A 13,569-nucleotide genomic window follows, 5' to 3' on the forward strand; every position below is an offset into this window, starting at 1 on the left:
GGTAATCTTCACTAGTTGGAGACTTGCTTTCAATTAATAAAATGTACCTAATATAAGTATAGCATGTGAGGGTTGTTGAGCAATTAGAAATGAGTGTGGCAGCTAGACTTCCGTCTCATGGTGGTGCGTTGGAATCTGACTGCTCAGATAGAACGTATCTTTATTGCTCTTTGTTGAAGGTTGTCGTTCCGGGAAGTCAGATTAATGAGTCCGTAATAAAGTGCATATGTTAAGAAATGACCGGCGTCCCATTTTGCATGTAATCTGTGGAGTCCATCTCGTGGCGGGGAATGGGGACGGCTCTCGTCTGTGGGTAAATTCGGTCGGCACTCCCGTTATCTAAGGCCGGTGCCAACTGACGCTCCACTGGGTTATCCTACAGCCTCACCACCCAGCTCTGACGCTTGAGGATCTCTTTTGGGCCCAGCAGTGTAAGCTCCGAACTTTTAAAGCCATGTAGGGCGATGAACTGTAGACATATTAATAGAACCGTACGATAAGTGATAGAGTTTGAAAATCTATCCTTACGAGTTACCGAGTAATACATTCGAACTTTATATATTTTATGTTGAAATAACAGCAGTCTGAACGTTGTTTTTTTATTTCATATCAATAGATATGGAGGTAGAAAAACATTAAACTTTTCAAGCTTATTTTAAATGTTTGTTTAACAACGGAATATAATGTTTTACTGACAGCATTCATTTAATGTGGACGGTACATTTGTGTATGGTATATTTTGCTCTGGTAAAATACTGGGAAATGTATGAGCTACTGCTAAAGGTATTGATTAATTTCTCTCTATTTTTGATCTCTGCATTCGCACTAATTATTGGAATGACGTACGAACATGGCGTCCTTAGAATGCTTTAGAAATAGAGAAATGATAATTAAAATGTAGCTATACTGAAATATGTTTGTATGAAATAGTTACAATTATGTTTATAAGTTTTCTTAGATATTATTTTTCATTTCAGAAACCATATAAGCGACCCTCTGACCTTTAAAAAATCGAACCAATAAATACGCAATCACCAAAAACGATAGGATAGGATTCCCTAAACTAAAAGGGAAAATAATATCTCTTTTACACTATATTCGGAATTCCCGCCTCAAATTCAAGGATAACCAACGTGGCGCAACTCGAGAATCAAACCTAGAACCTCATTGTCAGAAGAGGCACCTCGTACTAGACGAACGGGCCGACCAAAACCTGTTTATTCTACCTAAATCCATCCAGCGCTGGTGGTAACTGTCAAAACAGAAACACCGACCGAATATACACGTTATGACAATACAGATAGAGTCGATATTCCATTGTGGTGAAAATCATTAGCATATAGTCAAAATTGTTATCGGCACAGCTATGAACGGTAGAAATATTGTTTTAGATAGCAGTGATGCAGCCGATTAGTGGCGGCCGGACAGAAAGTCCTGGGTTCGAAGCTGGACTGTTGCTATACTTAAAAAAAATGTGTGAAATATTTGGTGTATTAGTTAATAGGAGCGATGACCTTAGGCGAGAGGTGAAATATGGTGACGTCATAATGTGACGGTCTTTAATGTAGAAACAGAAATTCGACGGCAACTGTTCGATTTGGGGCGCAATTTAATCAAATAGCAACAAAAAGTTACGCTCTATGTACGCCTAAAAGCTATTATTCCAAGCGTTAATAAAGGAGTTAAGAGCATTGTGAGGTAATAATTCCAATATTAGGTACCTACTATATTTTTAATTAGACCCCAAAGATTTGACCAGCAAAGAAATAATTCCCGCGAGGAAATTTTGAGAAAACACAGTTTTATTTTTGGCTAATTACCATACAAACCACATTTTTTCAGCAAATATCTGTTCAAAACTCAAATGTCACTTACCCATCACTTGTGACGTCATACCATTGGTTAGTTACAAAGCCAAAGTAAAAATAGTACGAACTCTTTACACATTTGCTGTCTCTTTCTGCCTGAGAACTAAAGAACAATCTCTCTTTCGAGTGGAACGATTTACGCGGGAACTTAGGTAAGCAAGTAATGAGTTTTTATATTTTACGTAACGTTAATATTACGCCTATAATCCTTGGGAGACTAGGCAGAGGTCAGGGATGCACTAATGTTCAGTGAATTGGAAGAAAAACATACATACGTGCAGCAGAGGAGGTATTTGTAGAGGAATGCCGATGAGGAAAACTAATTCCATACCTATGGTTTTTTGGTATAACATTCCTCTTTTGAAAGCATGGGGGGAAAGTTGGTATTTCAGGGTAAAGATAAAGCATCAGCGATACATCTGGAATTAAGGTGTGTAACAAAAAAATGTGTTACGAAAAAATCTTTTAGCGACAAAATCGAAAAAAAAAAACCTTGGTCTCCAGAAAATACTTAAGCTATACTGGTAAATAATGCGTTCATCAACTATAATTTTTTTATAGAGAAATATATTTTGTCATTATTTCTTTACTCTCTTAGACCCTGTTAACGTACATTTGAATATAAAACCATGCCCTTTTCTTCGAACATATATGTATAAGAACTAATATTATCGACCGACTTAGGCTTCGAACCCGCTATATTAGAATCGTGCACTACGCCTAAAGTGCCTGTTACTACGCCAATGATACGACAACGACATTATATTTTTTTTATATAAGAAAACTTTAAGCAAGAAGTATCAACAATTCATGGTATTATCGAAAAATCCTTGAGAACTCCGCCTACATCGCCGCCTCGGTTCAACAGTTAACACTTCATTTTGAACTCTGGGTAATCAGTTTATAATAGTACCACTTGAAGTTAGCCAGATAAAGGAGTTAAGTTTGCTACATGACAGCTTAAAGGTATTAAGTACAAACAATTTAAAAAGTCTAAAAAAACGTAGGTACTGATCTTAAAATTGAAAATCATTTTACTATATGCCATTTAATTTCTGTCCATCTTGTCAATAACCCATGCTGTCCACGAGCTGGTTAAAAACATCCTCCCAAACAAAGAACGAACGCGCATTGATTACCACGTTTGCTGAAAAACAGAACTTTAACGCTAGCGTAAGCTACTGCGTCAAATTAAAAATCCAGTGAACGTAGTCCAAATTTTACGATGCTGTGATAGGTTATTTCACTTTCCTATCATATTACGGTAAGCATGCTTATAGAGGTAGCCATTGACTTGGTACTTCAACACAAGTAGGCAAGTCGATTTTTGATCACAGTGCCTAAGGCAGCCTGAGCCTCCCCTGATACTCCTATAGCTAGCATACGATTTTTACCATAACATGAGCAACAATAATATCTGAAACTACTATATTCTCTAACTACTAATATAGTCACCATATTATTATATCTGAATAACCTATACATATATTGAATCCACACATATATATTGTAACACCAACCCGCATTGAGCAAGCGTGGTGATTAACGCTCCTTCTCTGTGTGAGAGGAGGCCTGTGCCCAGCAGTGGAACGATGATAAGAAGGCTCATGACGACGAGCAGTCAAAACAAAAGAAGAAGAAGAAGAAACATAATTTAAAGTGATCAGTTAGAATATGCTGATTATAGTTAGTAAATTAAATGTATGTACAATCAGTAAGCAAACTGATTATATACAAAATAACTAAGTACATAGACAGACGTGGGAGTATCTCCACACCCTTGACGAATGCTGCGGGCATATTATAGGCATGCGATCAGCAATACAAGGAATTTAAGAACAAACTTTAAGGATACTACATATGTATTATGAAAATACTAAAAGAATATTACTATTATATGTATTTCAATATTTTTTGCATTTTCACTGGCATTGGAACTCACAGTAGGGTCCTACCCTTAAAATTCCAATTTGCAGCGGTGAAGGATCATGCAATTCGAGTCATTTAGGTAAATGGTCTAAGTTTGTAACCAAAGGACAGATAAAAACAAAAGAAAACTGAAGAGTGGAGATTTGAACCACTTGTATTGTTGATTTATGGTTCACAATACTAATCACGCGAACTTAAACAACACTTGACAGTTTTTGCTGTACAAGTTGACAGTTTTAAGTGGCTAGTTCTGAATTTCATATCATAGGCACTTCTAAGCACAATTTTTAAACTTTAGTTTGTTATTATAGTTTCAGCAAAAGTGTTTTGGTTGAAAAAAGTTGGGTTCTCAATGATCTTGTTAGTAAATATTATTATCACGCAGCTTCATATATTGTACATTTTGATGTCCCAATCTCAATGCGTCAATGGAATCAGAATCCGCACTTACATTCTTAGATTATGAAACTACAGCGCTATTCGGAGTCAAGCTGGTACAAAAAGTATGACAGAAAAATCCTAAGACGGCAGCTTCTGCCAGATTCCGCATTCAGGTCAGGGGCAACAGAATTGAGCCAAGGAGGGATTTATCAGACACTCAGTGCTCCGGGGCGTTTATCTACGAGATCTAGAACCGAACCTCTAGACTCGAAGAGCATAACAACTCTCACCGACAATGAAATCAGTTTTGACAATTCGAGGACATACGTTACGTAGTAAGAAGGAACACCAAACGCAACCTATATAAACATAACAAGCAATGGACTTTGCTAAAGTGGTAATGATTGAAGTTTTTGGGTAAAATTGTCCAATGTTTTTTATTATTTATTTACGGTAGAGACTACTTATCTGCAAAAATAACTAAAGTTCGAAGTCCTAGCATAAAGTATGTAAGTCGTAGTTACAGGCGTTCATCCCCTTGTGAAGTTGTTTCGGGTCACCAGACATCGTCGTGAAATACAGTTTTTTCTACGTTCTAGCTGTCCTTTGAGCATAATGAACACATGGTCGAGATGGAAGGACCAGGTGTGATGACCCGTGAAGTCTCATCCCCATGTGTTACGTGAACAAAGGCTAATTTGATTAATTAAAATATATTCTGTCTGTAGTATTGCCAGTTTCCTTATTCATTATCAGCGTTGTATTTTCCTGGTCTCTAGATCGCAGCTTAATGGAAGTACTTTGTACCTACTTTGGTCATTCAGATTCTTAATCTATACTACCTATATGATAAGGTATACTGAGCGGACTATCAGGAAAACCTGGTTTTAAAAGCGATGACGTCATTGGTACACGAGGGCACCTTGCCCTATTTGTATATCCTTAAATTATCCTGCTTCATGGGTACTTTATATTTTTAATTTTACTTTTGTATTAAAATAAAACTATAATATGTTTTTTAATCAAAGAAAATTCTTATGGGTGTAAGTAGGTTTAGTAAGGTGTAAAATCGTAATTTGCCAAGGTACCAATACGAGTAGATTGGCAGCGCAATAGAAACTACTTAGTTATATTACCAAACAGAATTAAATTTTTGTACAGAATTCTAGCAGCAAATTGTTCATGTAGTGAACGCGTACTGGAAATTGAAACTAAGTGTGTGTTGTAGATAAGAGTGGAGCTGTGTATAGACTAATCAACTCTAATAAACGCTGATGGTGACGACTGACGACGCGGGAATTAACCTTCGGAGAATTACACACACTTGACTTGTTAGCCGACTGCCGACTGCCGAGAGCCGAGCGCCGAATGACGACGCCCATGTTCGCCAGTTGTAGCTACGTCTGAAACACAGCAAAAGATGTCAGTCGAGATATCATTAGAGTCTACAGGTTACCGAAACACCTAATGCTTTTGCGACGAAAATATTTTTAAAAGCGTGGAATTTTCCATACATTATCCTTGTTTCTACGTACCCTGGTAATAGCGAAAACGAAACCGAATTCTGTGTTTTGCTGTTACAGAAATTATGTTGTACTTTCTAAGGGTTTATTTACATTTTTGCTCTAAACTTGACACGAGGTAAAGGTTACTCATTCATGTCATTAAGCGGTCAATATATTTATTTTTAGCGAGGTTTACGTCACTGCTTTATCACGGCTACGTCAGAACAGCTGATAACTGCTTCAGACTCCTAAATTATTACTACGTGGTATGTGGTCTCCTTTTGCCTCGTGCCGGTCTCTCTAAAATGTACTAATTTTAAGTATATAAATGGGTGTATATTATTTGAGTGTTCGAAATGTTAGTCTAGCTAGATATTCCAGTACATTTCATTGGCGTTTTCGTTTCTTGTTGTACTGTGTAGGGTCTTGAGGAATAGTCCTGATTTGTTATCTAGATCACCGAACTATTATACGGTATGTTTTCATGATGATAATTTGGACAGTCCAAGTCTCTGTCAGATTGTAGGTCTACTCTGCTTTGACACTCATCTTTATAATTCCTGAACAGTTGTGCTACAGTATATTGATACCTATTTAAGGCTATTGCCTATAAAATCCTGTCGCTCTCAGGTGTTTATCCGACTGAATAAAGTTTGCCCGTCGCGATGCGGGTGGAACTGCGGGCAACAGCTAGTAGACGACAAATAAATAAAAACTCAAAATCTCTTTCATTTCATTGTACTGAGTCGTACTTATATAACGGGTACTTTTCACTGAGTTCTCAGCGTTGTTCGATAATCATGTTTATATAATGCTGCTCTGAAACCCGAAAAATTGTGGCTTTTTAATGTTACTGTCGTTGTCATGGAAATATGACCGACGCACAGCTCTTTTTGGTGAAGACAAAGCAAGATTTACAGAATCAAATATCGCTCCTTTCTAGAAATGGTGTTGCTATCAACGGCCTCTCTGGACGCACTATGTTGTTGTTTATTAGAGCTATGCAATATTTTTTTAATATGCAGAAAATCAAGCTTATTGAAGAGATTGCGGACTGAAATCATCATTTAACCAGATTATGTATTTAACAGCTTAAAGGAACACTCACGTGAAAAAAAAACGAATTTATGAAATTCACTTTCAGTACTTTTCTTTATGCTTAGCCTTTGACCAATTGTGTAGTATGATAGAGTGGCTTCTACGGATTTACCTTTTTAAATACTACATTGATAGTAGAGTCGTGTCACATAACGGCATTATCACGCATGATCCACCAGGCTTGATCATCCTGCAGCTTGGGTTCGTTAATATCTAAAACATACATTTCGAACTCAATTTCCATTAATAAATTACATTTCAATAGCTAAATCTTTTGATGAAATTTAGTAAACAGAAATTATAAAGCTAGAGAGTACATTTCCATGAAAATTACAATGCACGCTAGACACGTTTTTGCCTGAAAACGCTGACCTGAGCGGCGCTGTCATTGTTTTCAGTTTCCACTCAAAAGCACCAACATTTGCTGGTTTATTAGTTACTATATTTTCCTTATAACAGGAAATATTAAGAAAAAAGGCATTACAGAATCCCATTTACCTAAATAGGACCCTTATTAGTTATGGGGGTCCATGATTTCGTACATTGTTGTGTACTGTTATGGCAAAGGCCGGACGGCTATGGCTCTATGGGGTTCTATGTCCGATTTGGGGACTAGTGATTGATTTTATGGTCAGTCTGACAGTAAAATAGTGCCTATTGTACTTAATTTTACTAGGAATAAATTATAATAGCGGCCTTTGAGTGTATGACCCATTCCGATAATGATTGGCGGCGCCTTTTCTTTTTATACTATACCTACAATTTTCCCTCAATTTTCAGAAAAACAAACAAAGACATAATTATAGCATTTGTTACTTACTGGAATCAAACCCGCATACGCGTGCTCGAGCAGCAATCTCCTTAACCTCTAGGCTTGTATGACATTGACATTTACCCACTTATTGATGCACAAGGGTACGTACTTAATGCTTGCCTAGCTTCTTCATTGGAGGTTCTGGCCGACGAAGTTGGCTCCGAACGAGGCATCAAACCATAGCCTCTTATTCTCACAGCCACCCTTTTAACTGCAGCAACAGCAGCTGTACTATACCTACCATTTAAGCGTAATAAAAATCCCACCAGCTTTACACGAGCATAGATAGCCGAATCAATGGCGAGCACGTACATAATGCGTATGTAATACATACAGCTGTGCATGTGTGCGTAAAGCCAATGTATTGCACACCACACTAGCGGTTGTTGATTAATAATTTTACCAGGAAAAGCCTCCACATGAAAAATCGTGCATTGAAAATGTTTAAATTTTGCTCACTGAAATGTACGCGTTAGGTTACCTATTTATCGCATATTATGTATATGGAATTTCTGGTTTTGTGTGTTGTTGTATGCCACAGAATCATCGTCATACTAATTCAACCATCATTTTTAAGTCCTACTAGTGTTTCTATGGAGTCAAAGATAATGGTTTTTATTTACTTCGATGAATTCACATGCACTTCATTTTTAACTGACCACTTAGAATTTGCAAGTACATTTCCGACTCTTTTCGATTTTATTTATTGTCTAATGACAAACATCTAGGTACTTATTGAGGAAACCCCTAAGTTTTTAAATTATGAAACCGAAAAATCCAGCAAAGATTCATATACCATTGTATACCTCTACATCTACATATACTTACATTTCAAGAAATTTACGCCCATATAACGATAGCAAAGATATCAAATCATAAGGAAATGCAGAATTAAACAAGCAATTGCAAAAATAAATATTTTCAGTATATTTGGGCAGAGCGATGTAGTGATATGATATCAAACTTTATCTGGAGCTCATTGGGGTCGACAACCTGTCGACTGATTTGGCGGCCTTTGCAACCTCTGCTTTGTCTATAGTGCACATATTTCATCACGCCTGTTGCACTCAAAATATTCGGCAGAAATGTAGCTAGAACAAACCGCAGTTAGTTATATGAAGTCGTAATAGTAGACAACGTTTTTTGTTATCTGCACAGAACTTATTACAGGAAAATCGCTAAAAGATCATACACTATAGTTTGCTAGTTTGGGAAGAGGCGGCTTACAGAATTTAAGCAACGACACCTGTTCAGGAGTTAAAATTGCTGAAAAGGCAAAATAACGCCATCATCAAGTGCAAGGAGACATCGTGATTTTTCTAGTAGTACGCTGGTGAAAGAAGTTATTTATTTCTGCGGGATGGTTCAAAAGAGTTACCGCAGTCCAGGTACACAAAGTTACCAGACACCTCCCTCACGCTTAACCCAAAGAGGGAAATTATGGATGATGACAATGATTTCTCATAAAAAAATGATTTATACCATTCCTGTAATCGTATCTGCTTTCCTAGACGTTCTTTACCTCTGTTCTCTCCTCTCTCAAGAATAACCGACACGTGTATAAAATTATATAAACATAAAACAGCCCCTATTGCCATCTACCGCCTTTCCCCAGCAATAAAGCCGCATTGATCATCTCGACGATAGTGAGTCGTATTTACAAACCTCAGTGGAACGAAAACAAACAAACATCGACTCACTCAAAGGCGTGGAGGTGACTTTAAAATAATTATTCAGTTGTACTTGCACTGCAAGAGCTAGCGCGCACTGGTGACTTTTCAAATAAAATCAAAATACCTTTATTTTCAGGCTGCATTGGTCCATAGATTAACCATTAAAGACTAACATACATATTATATAATAACAAAATTGTATATAGAAAAGGAGATGCACGCATGTTACGACGTGACAACTAAACTGACATTTATTTATTTATTTCACATCCATACATGCATTCAGAAGTCGTGGTGGCCTAGTGGGTAAAGCACCAACATCCCATGTATGAGTGTGTGGGTTCGATTCCAGGTCAGGCAAGTAGCAATGCAACTTTTCTAAGTTTGTATGTATTTTCTAAGTATACCTTAGACACCAACGGCTGATAAAAAGGTGAAGGAAAACATCTCGAGGAAGCCTGGACTATATAGTCTGAAATCACCAACCCGCATTGAGCAAGCGTGGTGATTAACGCTCAATCCTTCTCCGTGAGAGAGGAGGCCTGTGCCCAGCAGTGGGACGATAAAAAAAGGCTGTAACAGAACAGACATGCACACATATCCACAGACTTGATAAGAGTGACAAAATAGTCACGTTGACAAAAGTCACCAGTGCGCGCTTGCGCTTAGAGGATGCGCCAACTCCGGCTCACTCATATTTCTGCCTGTAATTTCGTATTGTTCACGAATGCGCTTTCTTTTGCGAATTTCACTGGATTCGTTGAAGAATTTAATTTTGAGTTTGAGTTCGTTTGTTGATGTTATTAGTTTTTGTTAATGAATGACAGTGGAGGGCTAGTTTTCCAAAATTGTACTTAGGTTTTTTCAGGAATAAAGGACCAATATCTTTTTGATACTGAAAATGACACGTACACGAATTATACAGGAAAATTTATCATACTACGTCTTATGGACAATTAGAAGATACTTCTTTTATGGATATTTCTGAAAACGAAGACCAGAAAAAGTTTGAAATATTTTTCAAATTTTAAAATGCCCTCTACGGCCTATTTTGATTTCAAGCCTTATTAGTCGTTCTGAAATATACTGCTCTATCCTACACTAAGCTTGTGTGAAAAACATACGAATACGTTATAGGCTACATTTGCCAAACTTTTTTTTGGTAGTGACCCCTACTGCCGGTTACAATAAGTACTAAGAAAGTGTATGTATGTCGCCAACAATAAAATCTGGTATCTTTATACAAGCCTAATGTCAACCTTTTACAAAGATGTCGTTAAATAAGTAACTCAGTATAGACAGGCCACTTTTTATTGCTTCTCTCATTTACATAGTCATTTAGAGTCGTATCTTTTTCTTGTTAGGAACATAACTATTTCTTAGCACGTGGCTTTGTTAAAGCCGCCGCGATCGATAGATCTGCAAAGTTAAGCAGCCCTTGCTGAGGACAGTATATGGATGGGTGTCTGTTTTTCATAGAGTTAGCTATGCGTTTGAATATGTAAAGTTCTAGTAGTGAGAAGGCCGAAATAACCGGTTGACGGAAACACCCAAATTATCTGCTTCGTTTGGTTGTGGAGGTCAGATAGTAGAGGCTCTGTATAGCTAATGCTTGATTGTCAGCCATTTTTAAACTAGACTGAAGTTTGAAAACAAAAATATGGCAGAAAGGTTCAGATGAAGATGTCAATAGCTGTTATTTCTCTGTAGTATCTCTACTTAGAATTATATAACTCCACTCCTTTATAAACTGGAATAAACATTATAAAGTCGGTATATAAGTATGTATAATATACCTGGAACTGGTTTAAAAACAGAATTCGGATTAATTTGAAACCGCACTACATTTGCCTATTACACAGAATACAGTCATTTCAGGACTTTGTGAGGTCAAAAACTCTTGGCTCAATAACAGGTTGATAGATCACAAGGTTAAGCAACGCTTGGTGGGGCGGTCCATGGATGGGTGGTCATCTTGACACTGCTGCCATTAGAACATCTTTGGCAGTCTTTACGGGTAGTCAGAAGATTTTCAGTACTGTATACTGAATAGTGTAGGTAACAGGGTTAAGGAGGTCAGATAGGCAGGTTCATACAAACCACTTCATTCGGTAGACTAGAAGCCGATCCCAGCTAGCTATGATAAGTTCAAGACAGAAAGAAAACTTCTCATTTCAGCCTAAGGAGGTTTCCACGGCTGTATAATGACACGGCCAGTATTCTAATCTATAGTCTTGCTGGCTGGCTATCATAAACCGCTGTCATTACCCTTGACGTACTGAAAACACAGAATTCCTATAACAATGGTGATGACGCACCATGCGCACGCGATGACGGGAAAACGGCACTTATTGTTGAACAGCATAATGATTGAAATGGCTTGCAATGACAAATATTGTTGAAATCACTCGACTACGGCGAACTGGAGGAAAGGTTGAATTTACCCGAGTATTACTTGTATTTCTATAGTTATTCCTTGTGATTAATAAATAATATTTTAAGGAGAGAATTTAGTTGTACTATAAAGTGAGTAACCCTTTAACCTTATTTGTAATTCATCATCATCCTCCGAGCCTTTTTCCCAAACTATGTTGGGGTCGGCTTCCAGTCTAACCGGATTCAGCTGAGTACCAGTGCTTTACAAGAAGCGACTGCCTATCTGACCTCCTCAACCCAGTTACCTGGGCAACCCGATACCCCTTGGTTAGACTGGTGTCAGACTTACTGGCTTCTGACTACCCGTAACGACTGCCAAACCTTATTTGTAATTATAGTTTATATTAATAATTAGTATTAATTTTATACTAATAATAGCTTTTATGTAATGTGAAATGACTACAGCTTAAAATAAGCTACTTTAAAATTTTTAGGAAACAGTATATGATAATATATATGATGAACCATACAAAATATGTCCAGATAGGGAAGGATATATAAAATCATTACATATTTTTTGTTATAAATAAACGAAATACAACAATGTTTTCCTTTAGCATGAAGCGTAAAATGTAATACAATAATTTGATTTTCAATATTAATTGATGCAGCTTCATGAATGATTTTAATTAAATAGTGAGGAAATAGATGAGATAAGGTGTTAAATCTATTGATAAATAAACAATAATAAAGGTAAATAACTAATTATTATGTACCGAACGATTCCCGCGGTTTCACCCGCACCTTGTGGGAACCACTGCCCGTAATAAGAGAAAATATAGCCTGTTTTAATTTTCCAAATCGATCCAGTAGTTTCGGAACCTTTAGAGTACAAACAAAGAAACAAAATGTGAATTTATTATATTTTAGTTATATTTTATTATTTTATTAAGTACTTATACTAAAATACCACTTAAAACTAAATAAACTGGACGGATATTTCTAACGCCCGAATTTAATATAAGACTAGAAGAATTCAAGCTACGCATCGTTCCAGCCATAGAACAAAGAAACAATTTAAATAAAGGAAGGAGTTCCGTGGTGGCTGAAGTAAGTATATAAGACTTTAAATTAACTTTAATTCAGTTCAATGCATCAGTATATTTCTTAGTTATATTATGTCCACTCTGTCATGCCTAAACTACTACCTACTAATTTAGATAAGTGAAACCTGGTACAAAAGTAATCAGAGGGATAAAGCTAGTTTTAATTTTATCAGAAAAATTAACCGCATTCATTATTTAGGAAAACTAAGTAATAGGTTCCTTATTTTTTCCAAATCTTTAACGAATTTGAAAGATATCTGCAACTTAGATTATAAACAGCTTGAAATGTCTTAAATTCTTATATACCATACAATTGATCATGTCAAAAGATCGATGTCTAAATACTCTCAAATAGAAAATACTTGGATCACAAAATATTTCCTATAGTAGTCTTATCCATAAAAAACTATAACTTATCCTGATTATGTACCTATTACATGTTTTTTCTTTCACTATGTAAGATTCCAACGTAATAGTTTAGTTTACTACGATGATAAACATAAATAGGAAGCATAAGCTTATATCATCTAATTCTAACCGATATAAATCCACGCTTACAAAGTGCACCTACAAAGTCCTCGTTATAAAATAAACAAGGCTACAATATACTTAAATAAACAGTGTTTAAATTAAACAAGAAATGCATACGCGTTATTTTATTTCACACAGTTACCTATACGATATTTTTCAAAGTGCAGCAGTAAAACGATACTGGGGAGTTGGTTTCGCGCTTGCGTCGTACCTAAATTGCCGGGTAGGCGACTCTTGCGCACCGTGCGCCGTGACACCGCCAGCTTGCCGCGTGCGCACTTTACACCT

Source organism: Helicoverpa armigera, chromosome 20 (genome assembly GCF_030705265.1).
Source record: "Helicoverpa armigera isolate CAAS_96S chromosome 20, ASM3070526v1, whole genome shotgun sequence".
Lineage (NCBI taxonomy): Eukaryota > Metazoa > Arthropoda > Insecta > Lepidoptera > Noctuidae > Helicoverpa > Helicoverpa armigera.